Source organism: Thermobia domestica, chromosome 6 (assembly GCF_964235325.1).
Source record: "Thermobia domestica chromosome 6, izTheDome1.hap1.1, whole genome shotgun sequence".
Taxonomy (NCBI): domain Eukaryota; kingdom Metazoa; phylum Arthropoda; class Insecta; order Zygentoma; family Lepismatidae; genus Thermobia; species Thermobia domestica.
Window position 1 is genome coordinate 48,713,427 of NC_137459.1, and position 13,178 is coordinate 48,726,604.

General features: G+C 37.2%; 1 protein-coding gene across 3 annotated transcripts in view; it reads right to left on the minus strand.

The window, feature by feature from the left end:
• The window catches only part of LOC145687978 (ETS domain-containing protein Elk-3-like), a 282,670-nt gene that overhangs the window by 120,690 nt on the left and 148,802 nt on the right, over window positions 1–13,178 (minus strand). The window lies entirely within an intron of this gene.

Below are 13,178 nucleotides of genomic sequence, written 5' to 3' on the forward strand. Positions count from 1 at the left end.
CAGACAACCGCAACACAGCAGATAATACGGACATAGATGATCCTTGAAAGGTAATAAAAATATTCTACAGGTATATTACAAGGTCACACCCATTTATCGATTTCCTGAATAAGAAGTACCGACGATAAAGGAATAGGTAAGTTCAATGTTATCATATGGTTTTGCATTTCAGTCAACAAAATGTATGAGCTATCAATAAAGAACTTTTATCCTATGTTAACATAATAAATTGAGACATGTGAATAAATGTCTTCTTAATTTTTTTAAATATGTTCTTTTCAAGGTATGTCGTGAGATAACGATTACTATAAGCTTAGAGCTCCGGGCAAATCGCAATTAACCACTTCCATTAGCTTGTACAACTTTAGATTCAAATACTATTTTGTTTGGCCGTAAGCGAAAAGACTATCCCTTCAGAAAGAAAAAAAAAACTTAACTTCGTCATCCATTTAAATAATTTCAATTGAAGTGTCCAGGAAAAGAATCCAAGATACACTATTGGGTAAATTTTACAGATAAGATTATTATTGATGATGTTTATAAAGCTCCTTCCACTTTGTACGGGTGTTTTTCTTCTTCGAATATCTCAAAATGAGTGTTCCTTAGTTAGTTGCTAGTCAATTTTTTCTCGTTGTTTGATTTATTGTTACCATTGAAAGAAAACAATGTAGAAACTATACATACTATAGATGAGTGGATAAGCTATCGAACGAAAGAGTGTTAGAAATGTCAGGAGGGAAAAAAAGGAGTATACTGAATGATTAGGGTTAGGAATTCAATTTCTGAGCTTTCGGTAGAGATGATGTCCCTCGGCGATCACACTACCCGCAGAATAGGGGAGTAAAAAGGAATGGGGAAGGAAGGAAGAGAATTGGGATCATTATATCAGGTACCACCCTGGCATTTGCCTGTTGTGAATGAGGAAAACCCAGAAAATGTAACTCAAGATGACTGGCCTGAGAAAGCTTTGACATTTTCGAATGTCCCTATCAGAAATCGAAACCGGAACCGCTCGCACAAGAGTATACTGAAGACTATTTCAACTAGTACGAATAATGAGTCAAAGGGCAATGACTTGACAATGGCTGCATGGGATGTAAGGTGAATGTTGAAACCTGGGAAAATGAGAGAAATTGCTGATGAAATTGTTAATAACAGAATTGATCTGATAGCGCTCCAAGAAATAAGATGGAAGGATTCAGGAAGAATAAATAAACAGAATTATACAGTATTATATAGCGGACATAGTACAAGAACAGGTCAAAGAGGTACAGGTTTCATGATCAATAAAAAAAAAAAAAAAAAAAAAAAGTAAGAATAGCTTACTAGCATTTGGACCGATTAACGATAGCCTATGCAGAATTAGACTTAAAGGACGGTTTAGAAACATCACGGCAATGTCGGTCCACGCTCCGTATGAGAAAGAGAAACAACATCATAAAAAAGAATTTTACACAAGTTTAGAGAAAGTGTGCAACAAAATCCCCAAGTACGATCACCTGTTAGTAATGGGAGATTTTAAAGATAGGAAAAGAAGATTTCCTGAGTTATGTGGCCGAAAAGCACATACTACATGAGGTCAGCAATGAAAACGGTAAAATGCTAGGAGAATTTGCGCAAGGAACAAAATGCTAATTAAAAGTGCATGGTTCCCACACAAGAAAATCCATAAAGGGGTGTGCAAAATACCAGGCACGGGAGAAGTTAATCAAATAGATCATGTGCTAACATCAGCAAGACATAGATCATTGGTAATAGATGGCAGGAGTTGCCGAGGACCAAACTGCGACTCAGACCATTACCTAGTCAAAGCAGTAATCAGAGAGAGAATAGCAACAGTACAAAGCGTTGAGACGACAAAAAGAAAAATGTGGAATACTGACAAACTCAAAGATAACACAACTAAACAAGAGTATCAGGAAAAATTATCAGCGAAACTACAAGTCGTCAATGAAGATGATATGAATAAGAACTGGGAAAAAATAGAAAATGTTTTGAAGGATGTAGCCGAAGAAACAATAGGGAAAAGAAAAATGTAAGGATGATAAAGAGTGTAAAAATATCATACAAGAGAAAACAATGCTAGGATGAAAATGATGGCAAAGAAACAAGGCAAAACTGTGAGCGATACCAGGAATTAAGGAGGAAAGCTAACAGAATGTGCAGAAAGAAAAAGAAAGAAAGTATAAATTACTAGATGAAAAAATTGAAAAAAAAAGAACTCAACGAACAAAACGAAAGAAAGAAATTCAATAAGGCGATGGATAGACTGAAGAAAGGATTCCAACCAAGAATGATAGGATGCAAGAATAAAGAAGGCACACTACTAACGCAAGATTAGGAAATCGTGGAAAGATTGGCCCAGTACTTTGAAGAACTACCAAATGTAAAAGAACAAACAAACGAAGAAGAACAGGATAAGAACGAGGAGAATCAAGAGGTAGTACATCCATCAACTAGAGAAGAAGTACAGAACTGCATAGGTAAACTCAAGAATAATAAAGCTCCAGGAGAAGACGAAGTAGTGGGAGAACTAATCAAATATTAAAGACACACCATAATCAACGCGATCCACAGATTGATAGTAAAAATATGGACAGATGAAAAAAAGGCTTGGATAATGGACAACCGGAATTATTTACCCAATCTTTAAGAAAGGAGATGAAACAGCATTTGAAAACTACAGAGGAATAACACTGCTAAACACAGCATACAAAATACTGACTGGAATAATACTGGAAAGAATGAAGGTATATACAGACAAAATAGTGAGAGAATACCAATGTGGATTCTGTCCAAACAGGAGTACTACAGATCAAATTTTTTGATGACACGTATGATAGAAAAACACATGGAGCATAACACAGATCTGTACAAGCTATTTGTGGATTACAAGCAAGCATTTGACAGCATATACAGAAAAATGCTACTTACAGCCATGATCAGTATGAGAAACTTAAAAGCGAAAGTTAAAATCGGTAACCAGCTTACAAATAGCTTTCCAATCAATACCGGGGGCAGGCAAGGAGATGGACTTTCAACGACCCTATTCGTATTAGCATTACACCACGCAGTAGCCAAAATAGATCAACCAAAATAGTGAACCAAAACAAAACCAAATTTATGATATTGTCATCTGAAACAAGAAGAAAAACACGTAATTTGAAAATAGGATATAAGGAATTTGAGGGAGTAGATAAATTCACCTACATAGGAAACGTCATAGACAACGGAAACAAAAAGATTGCATGTAAACAAGACAGAACACAAGTGGGAAACAGGGCATATTTTGCAAATCTCCAAATATTCAATAGTAGATTAATCTCCAGAAGTACAAAACTACAAGTTTACAGGACATTAGTGAGGCCAGTTATAACGTATGCATCAGAAACATGGACACTCACTACAGCAAGTGAAGAGGCTTTAAAGAGAACGGAGCGAAGAATAGTGCAGAAAGGTTATGGACCTGTAATGGATGGAGATATATGGAGAAAGCCGTATAATGAAAAACTGGAAGCAATAATCCAAGGAGAGAACATCGTATGCTTCACCAAAAGTCAACGGATTAGGTGGTTAGGCCACGTCGAGCGCATGGATGATGCTGCAATGTCAAAAAGAACGTTCAGGGGAATGCTATATTAGAAGCAGCGAGTGGGAAGACCAAAGAAAAGATGAATAGACGACGCGATGGAAGACCTAAAGCGCATGAAATTGAAGAGTTGGAAACAACTAGCGTGCGACAAGAAAATATGAAGGCTTCTCGTACAGGAGGCCAAAGCTCACCCCGAGCTGTAGCGCCAAGGAGTAAGTAAGTAAGCAACGAATAATGAGTTTCCCAATTGCCGGGCAAACCTATATTGCACATAAAAATGACGGACCACTGCACTAAACTTTCTCGCTCAATTTCTTAAGTTATATCATGTTATAGTGCAGTATTTTTTTTTTTACGAAATATGAACAAAATTATGTTCCCGGAAACTTTGTTCGAAGAAAACTTAGTGGTAGTAGTAGTAAAAGAAGAAGAAGAAGAAGAAGAAGTAATAGTAGTACGAATTATTTGTTCGCTAAGCTTATGTGTCAAGTTGAACATGTTGGACCTCTTCCCCCGAAATAAAATTCTGCGTACGTTCCTGATTTCACGGACATTTTAATGATATACCAAATGAAGGGACTCTAAAAGCAACTTCAAGTCTGAGTAGGGGTGTATCCAGCAAATTTATATTGGAGAGCCAAGACTTCTTCAGGGAGGCCAAACATTTACATCAGCATATGAAAGATTAATAACTCACCATATATAGACTACATATATATTACACATATTATTATTATTAGTATTATTATTATTATTATCATTTCCTGTTGAAACATAAATTTTGACACTGAGCAAAATTAGAATTACAAGTTGTAGGAAGTATGGTAATAAACTTTTGATAGAGAAAAATATTTTTAGGAAGTCCATTTATATAGCATATATACCTAGTCTAGCCATAAATACTCTTACATTTTTTGACGCACGCTGTACATCCAGGGGAAGGTCAAAAGAATCGCCAATGTGCTCACAGGAACTTTGATCCAATATGTGCTTGTCTGTGAAAGAGAAAGCATTAAGCTGGAGGTGAAACAATGGAATGGGACGACTACAAAAACCGTGTTGCCGTGAGAGCGTTACATAAAGTTAGACAATCTGCAAGTGACATTTTTAAGACGCTACAAAAGCTTCAAATCAGTCGTATGTTTGTGTATCATACTATTGAGCTTTTCAATGAAATCGCGACTGTGAAAGGTCATCCGAGAACGGGTCGTCCACGCAGTGTCAGGACTCCAACAGCCACAAAAGCGGTGGCCGCTCGTGTGTGGAGAAATGCGGTAAGGAAATAGGGTATCACGGCCTGTGAAATGAACATTTTGAAATGGCCAATGTCCAAGCTTCTGTTCTAGAATCATGGACTATGGGTTTATCGCCTGGGTACAGGACATTACATTGAAGCACGCATAAAGAAACTGACGGTGGTAAAATGCAGACGTCTTCTGCAACGGTACGCCCATAATGGTCAGCGGAAAATCCTGTTAACCGATGGGAAAATATTCACCATTGAACAGTCGTTCAATCGGCAAAACCATAGGGTGTATGCATCAACCTTTCCGGAAGACCATATAAAGTTTCAAAAAGTTCAGAGGGCCGAGCATCCCTCCTCAGTGATGGCGGGGTGCGGGTGAGTTATTCTGGCTCCACCCAGCTGTATTTTTGCAAAACATGGAGTTTAAAACCAGTGCCCGAATGTACGAAAGCGTCGTTTTGAAACCTAGTGTGATGAGGTTACGTGGCGCATTGTTTCACAACCAACCCTGAACCTCCCAGCAGGATTCTGCTCCCACCCACGAGGACAGGTCAACTCACGGATGGGTTCAGTGTCATGTCCCTGACTTTATCTTGCCTGAAGATTGGCCCAGTAGCAGTCCGGACCTGAACCTTCTGGACTACTGACTGTGGTCAGTGCTGGAGGGCATCGTCTACAAGAGGACACCCCACCATTGACAGTTTAAAGCGTTCCTTGTTGACAACAGTGGCGGATTTTTCCCTGGATGTCATCCGTTCCGCCATAGACGAGTAACCACACAGACTGATAGCCTGTGTCCGTGCAAAAGCTGACCATTTCGATCAGTGATTAGTACCGTGTGTAGTGGATGCACTTAAGAACAAGATACTCAAAGCAAATTAAAATCTCTCTCATGAAAGTTGCGTTATTCAGTTTTTCAGTTGTGACAGTATTTATAGCTAGACTAGATCTTCGCCCTTGTCTGTGTAAATAAAAGGTATAGGGCACCGCATTGAACTTTCTCGCCCTAATTTCTTAAACTAAATCATTTCATGCTGCAATCATAAATACTTCAGTTATGATTGCAGCATGAAATGATACGTCCAAGCAGACGAGTAACCACACAGACTGAGAGCCTGTGTCCGTGCAAAAGCTGGCCATTTCGAACAGTCTGTGTGCCGCTCGTGTGTGGAGAAATGCGGTAAATTTCACGAACGGTAGTTTATTTCATATATGTTTTCGGAAGACTTCGTTCGAAGAAATCTCAGCCCAGCCTCAAAAGTAAACTACCGTTCGTGAAATTTTTAATGATAAATGACTGTCATATATTAAGGTTATTTATGAAACGTTTGTTTATGAGATATCAACAAAATCGCATGAGTCTTATTTGAGGAAACAGTAAGTAATAACAAGAAAACTATCCTTGTAAACATTTTCGTGGCCAATGATTTGTACAACATTATAGTTATTAATGACATATATTATGAACAAAATTGGCTGAGTCGGTTTTGAGACAAACTTACCTGCAAGAATAAACCATTCCTTGAGAAATTTTATGCCATATTGTTAGATTATTATTAAAACATCTGCCTAGGTATTAATGAAATATAGATGTGATCAAAAAATACGATGAATAATTTTATTAGAAACATAGGAATAAGCTTACATAGAATTTGATTTAATCTCCTTCAAAGTACTGCCGTTGGCTAGTAATGCGCTTATCCCAACTTTGAATCCATGATTGGAAACCTTTCTGGAAGGCTTTTTTTGGAAGGGCATTCAGTTGCTATGTCGTGGCCATATCAATGTCAGGAATGGTGTTAAATGTTTTCCTTTAAGCACAGTTTTAATTTTTTGGAAGAGTCCAAAGTTGCATGGTGCTATATATGGAGAACACAACGAATGTGGACAGACAGGAATATTTTTTCGACCAAAAACTCGCGGATTAAAAGCAAGGCATGACACGGCGAGTTTTCGTGGTGAAGAACGAAGCCATTTACCCATTTAGTCAACGGTTAAAATGCTTTTCGCGGACCCATACGAGATGTTTAGTTCTCCGGAAAGCTCTCGAATAATGGTTTGCCTGTTAGAACAAGTCATTTTTGCCAGTTTTTGCACATTTTCTTCACCGACTCCTTACCATTTGAATCGCTCATACCACTTATAGTCTCCAATGCCACCGCTTCATCGCCATACACTGATTTTGACATTTTGTGAGTCTCTTTGCACTTTTTTTTGCAGCTTAGAACAAAACTTAACGTTGGTGCTCGACAGACACTCTTAACACGTCCTCACTCTTCTGCCTCTGGAAGCCAACTAACATGTTACAACTCGTTCAAACTCGACACTGACTATACCAAAGGTTTAGGATACTGGGCTTACTAGTTGAAATGGATACAATATCTATAGATGGCACTGTGCAATTACATTCATCGTACTTTTTGATCATACCTTGTAATGATCTCCTTAGTCATTTTTGAGAAAATCGTCCTGGCGAAACTCTCTCCCAAGAATAACTAGCCCTTGTGGATTTTTTCGAGACAAATTACTTATGCTAGGCCTATGTTATCAGGTTATTGATGAAGTGCTTCGGTTGTATTTTTTTTTTTTTTTTTTTTTTTTTTTTTTTTTTTTTTTTTTTTAGAAAATAGTCCGGAAAACTCACCCCTAACAATAAATTACCTCTTCTGCATTTTTCTTGGAAAAACGATTTATGGCATAGCATAAGGATTGTTAGTGGAACATATGTTTATGAAGTATGTACGATTCGTTAGAACCAATTTTGAGAAAAGCGAATTGAAATTGTCACCCTTCAATAAATTACCCTTGATTTTAGAGGTAGGAAGGAAATTCAAAAAACGTCCCTAGAGATTCTTATTAAAACTTAAAGTTTCAAATTTGGACACGATATGTTGAACAATATGGCCTCTAGACGAGTGAACATCTACATCAGGACGAACTAACACACGGACGAACAGACGGATAGATTAAGTATTTTGCCTTTTGGCAGGTCGTGGGATTGAGTGTTTTTTTTTTTCTATTATTAATGTTTGGAGCTGGAAATGTTTCTTCCACCTTTCTCTATCTTCAGCTTCCTCTTTTAACTCCCAATATTTTCTTCTATTCTTCAAGACTCTTTTCTATATGTTACGACTCTTTTATATAGATCATTTGTGACAAAAACCGCTTTACCAGACAGGTTTAAAGAAAAACTTCCTTCCCATATGCTCTATTCTTAACTGTACACAAGATTTCAGCAGATTAGTTATATACTGTGTGCTTGGTCTTTTAACTCTTTTTCGTTACCATAAACAACAAAATTTACCATCTGCAGGTGCGAATAGAGAGCTTTAAAAAGTGTAGGTTTAAATATTATTATTATTATTATTATTATTATTATTATTATTATTAGTAGTAGTAGTAGTAGTAGTAGTAGTAGTAGTAGTAGTAGTAGTAGTAGTAGTAGTAGCAGTAGTATTCGGCTCTGCTTTAGCCGCATTGTTTGCGCGCGCGACCTTGGTGTGCATGGTCCCTGGTTCTATTCTCTAAACTGCAAAATGTGAGGATTCACTCAAACTGGAGGAGTAGAATTCGGTATTTAAACTCTTAATTAAAAATTAAAGGATACATATTTCGACAATTTAGCTTCTAACAGGGAAAGGAACAACTTCTATAATATCCAAATTTTTTATTCTATATAAAGAAAAAAACTTCGTTTAAGTTGGAAGCAAGAAGCAAGTACATAACCTGCTAAAATAAACTTAAATAAATAAACTTAAACTTAAAGTTGTTTCAACCTTTTCAAAAATTCAACACTTGGAGGAGACAATTTCCAGTATTAACATTTCCAATTCTTTATTCAGAAAATGCTTCATGTGAGTATTCGCTGAAGTTGAGGCGCGAAATTCGATTAACAAATAATCAAAAATGAGTAAATATGTGTTACAGTGTTTTCGACTATTTCGCTTCTGAAAGGGAAAATAGGGCCAATTTTTACAATATTCAAATATCTTGTTTTATATTCACTAAATCTCATTATTTCCGTGAAGAATGGGAACTTATGTTTTTTCTATTATAAGCATCCGTCGTATCCTTTAGTAAACATGTTTAAATAAACTCCTAACAGTCGAACATACTTGGTGAGCCAGGAAGTCATTTAGGGGGGTTGAGCCCCATTTGCTTCTCCACCCGTGGTTACACATCTGAGCCAAAAAGATAAGTATTAATAAAATTACCTGCAATATAAATATAATTTCTCTGAGAAGACCACGCAAAGCGTGATTCAAAGATTAGATCGAAAATATGACATAAAGTACTACTAGTATGACATAAAGTACAAAAATTTTCAATGTTTAAAATATTCCAGAAAATCAAGTATATGGTTCTTAGATCTGAAACTTGTTTGGAACGTTGTCTGCTATCCAGTCTCTACGTAGACAAAAAATTGAAGGTGAGTCTCGTTTATTTCGTTTCAAAATGAACATTCCAAAATGGCCATTTCTATATTTCCAACCGCAGTGTTCAGAGCTTTTTCTTTCAACGTTCTGAAGTACGTTTAAACGTGCACAGAACACAGAACGTTGTCCATTCCATTAACTTTCATATGGTTTTGGATTGAACTCATTATCTTTAAAACCTAAAGAGTTACAGCGTTTAACGAAATCCTCTGAAAAGTACAAAATACGCACACGCGCCTATACAAAATGGCCGGCCTACAAACAAACCTGCCCGGCTAAAAAATAAATGAATACCCGTTTTCAACTCCCTGAATATGGTACAATCTTAAGTAAAAAATTAATACAAGGTTGTCCCAAAAGTTCGTAAACACTTGCTAACAATTGACATTTTATTCGCCAAGTATTTACATACCAATCATTATTCCTCAAAATAAAGACCTAAGACTTTCTACCATCGAACTGCAAGCATTCAGATCTGGTCCAACTACCATTCAGGCGGCTTCGAATTAAAGAATTCTTGACACGCTTCTGCGACTTAATCAAATGATTCGAATCGGCGGCCCTTCAGAAAGTGTTGCATTGAGCGGAAAAGGCCGTAATCTGATAGAGCACAGTCCGGACTGTATGCAGGATGTGGCAAAACTTCAACGCCGTCCAGCTCTGCAAACTTGCTTAGGTCTTCCTGGCGGTGTGTGGCTTTGCATTGTCCTGCTGCATCAACGCGCGCTTTCGGTTGATCAAAGTCGGGCACTTTTGCTTCAACTTGTCGTAGACCCGCTCCAGTTGCTGACAGTAAAGTTCGGCATTGACGGCACGACCATTCGAAACCAACTCAAAATGCACGATTCCTTCAAAGTTCCACCACACGCACAACATGACTTTCTTGCCGAAGCGACCTTGTTTTGGAACTGACGGTGTTTCTTGCCCTTTCTTAACCTATCGCTTGTCTCGATTGTGCTGGACCAGATAGACCCATTTCTCGTCCGATGTCACAATACGCTTCCAAAAACAGTCGTCCAATGGATTACTGAGTAATTGGCGGCAAATTTCAACTCGCTTGTTGGCTTGTTCTTCGGTGAGTTCGTGCGGATCTTGGCGCGGCTTTTTGTGAACAAAATCAAGTTGCTTCAAGTGTCGGTGAATTGTCGATTTGCCAACTCGAAGCTCAACAGCCAATTCCCGAGTGGTCGCTGAAGGTGCAATATCTAACCCAGTTTGGAAGTGTCCATCATCCAAATTTAACGTCCGTCCGGAACGAGGCTTTTCTTCAAGACTCGTGTTGCCTGACTCGAAACGCTTGTAGCACTTTGAGATCGTAGCATATGCAATTGTTCCTTCACCTTCGGCAGCACAAATCTCTTCTGCAGCTTTTCTGATTGAGAGTCCTCGCTTCCAGCAGTAGCGAATCAAAACTCGCAGCTCCATTTTATCAATTGCAATCTGGAATACGCAAATGAAGAGCATCACTATCACGATATAAACACACAAAACACTTAACAATTGCATAAAATTTCAAGTTTTTGCATGTGTTTACGAACTTTTGGGACAACCTTGTAAATAAATAAATTTTGTCAGCAACTTTTGACCTGGAAATTAGTCGATTTCATTTGGATTGCCCCATCTATCAAAGTATTGCATTGTGTTCCAGTGTTGGTTCTAGTTAGTACTTACTAATTGTTACTAAATAGAAGGAACGAGTTCATAGTGTATTAAGGACTAGTGATGGAATGGGTTACGAAGTTCGTGATCCGTGACTCGAAAGACCCAAAGGGAGTCAGACCCATGATCCTCCAGATCTGGTGACCCGGACAGATCCCTGACCTGGAATGGCCTAATCTGTTCTGCACATGCCCATGACCCGGAGCGTCCCATGGGAACAGATCCATGACCCAATCTGACCGGAATGACCCAGACAGGTCTAGTATGACCAGGGGACGATGAAACATCTAATACATGGGAGTTAGTACGAGGCTGCTAATCTAACTTAAACGAAACGATTGTTTCTTCTCCCTCTGTTCCTTACTAAATCTATAATTTTCTTTCTCCCTTCTTTTTTGCATCTGTACGTATCAAAGCACGGTAACTGAAAAATAAGTACAAGCCTTATTAGAGTATAAACATGTCAGAATCAGAGAAAAGTTATGCTACAAAGTTTTCTTATGACGGATCGCCGAAGTTAAACGAGCAAATCTGTACACTTGTCATTTATAATATAAAAGATTTAGCTGAGCCCAAAAAGCGTTTTATTACATTGTTTTCTAGAATATATGTTTAAGAACCAGTGTATTATTTATCATTATGGGAAGACGAATAAACATGAAGTTATGTTTGAAATATTCAACGTATAATATCTTGATTAAAACATGTCACAACCGGAATCAAATAAATAAATGTTCGAGCTAGAGTAGTTGACATTTCAGCTCCTCCCGGGTCGCCGGGTATGCTCGGGTGAACGGGTCTATCTGGGTCTCCGCATCTGTACGGGTCACTGGTTCTGCCTATGTATCAGGGTCTGTTCATTTCAAAGGGTCTAGGTTTTTTATTTTTATTTTAAAAGCCTTCACTTCTCCCAGCCGTTGCCTGTATTTTGAAAACTTATTACATGGCAGTAGCTTCTGCTTCTTATTTGCTTTTCTCTTTTCTTCTCTTTCTTGGTTTTCTTTCTTCTCTCTTTTCAATTTAATCAGCTTTAGCTGAGAGAGCGACGTAATTCATCTACAGCACGTTACCTTATGTATTGAAATGTGTCCATTTTCTCTTCTTTTAATTATTTTTATGATATTATTTTAATTTATTTATTTTTTATTGGATCAAAAGATCTAATGTATTTCAATCAAAACTTTCTTGTATGCTTTATATCTGGAGAACTACATATAGTGTAGCCAAACCCAAACCCAAACTTAACTCAATATAATGTGCTTATTCCGTAGAAAATACAAACGTTCTATTTAGAGTCCGTTAAAAAATTTTGTGGCCCCTGATCCGGAAACTGATTATTGGCCAAGATCGCAATCTTTTGATCCATTTTTATTTTCCTAAAATTCTTGTTACAATACACAATCCCCTCCACCATCGAAATCAACAACACACACACACGTAAAACCGAAAAAGATAATCAAATTATTTCGTCGCTTTTTGTTTTCATCGATACTTTTTTACTTTTGTGTCCTTTCCTTTCCTTATGTTTTGGTTCTTTTCTTTCCTTATTTTCTTATTTCTTCGTTCTTTTTTTGTTACTCACCTTGATTGTCATTTTTCACGTATTTCTCTTTGTGGTACCTCTTTATAATATATCACTATGGTTTCTTCCTTTATATGTGAGTATTCTCACATACATTTTTAAACCTTGCTTCTTTTCTGGTTTTCGCCTGTTTCTCTTAAACTAAACCACTTTAAAATATATTTGAACTAATCATTTTTCACTTTAAGATTATTCACTATATTTTGACCTTAGGTTTTCTCCTGTTTTTTTTTACTGTTATTATTAATAATTCATTTATTCACTATCACCATTTTTACCGTCAAATGGGGTGAATAGAAACATGGGGGTGAATAGAAACAAAACTCCCAGATTAGTTTTGGATTTATCTGGACGATAAATTAATCAAGAAAACTGAAATTTCTTAACATAGTCTTATACGGCTAAAGTGTCCAGAGCAGAGACAAAATGTTTTACTGAGTTGGGAACACTGAGGTAGACGGCAGTAGCATTAATGTGTTACTGAGATCTTACACGGTATTTTAGCGCTCCTTAAACTTTCTTGGTAAGTATGACATTTTCATATTTGTTGCATTTGAACATATGCCTATTTTGTAGTTTGTTGTTTCATTTACTGACGTTCATAGTAAAAGTTTTCCTTTTGTAAATTATTTTTAATCAAAATTTAACTTTACTGGGTTATTG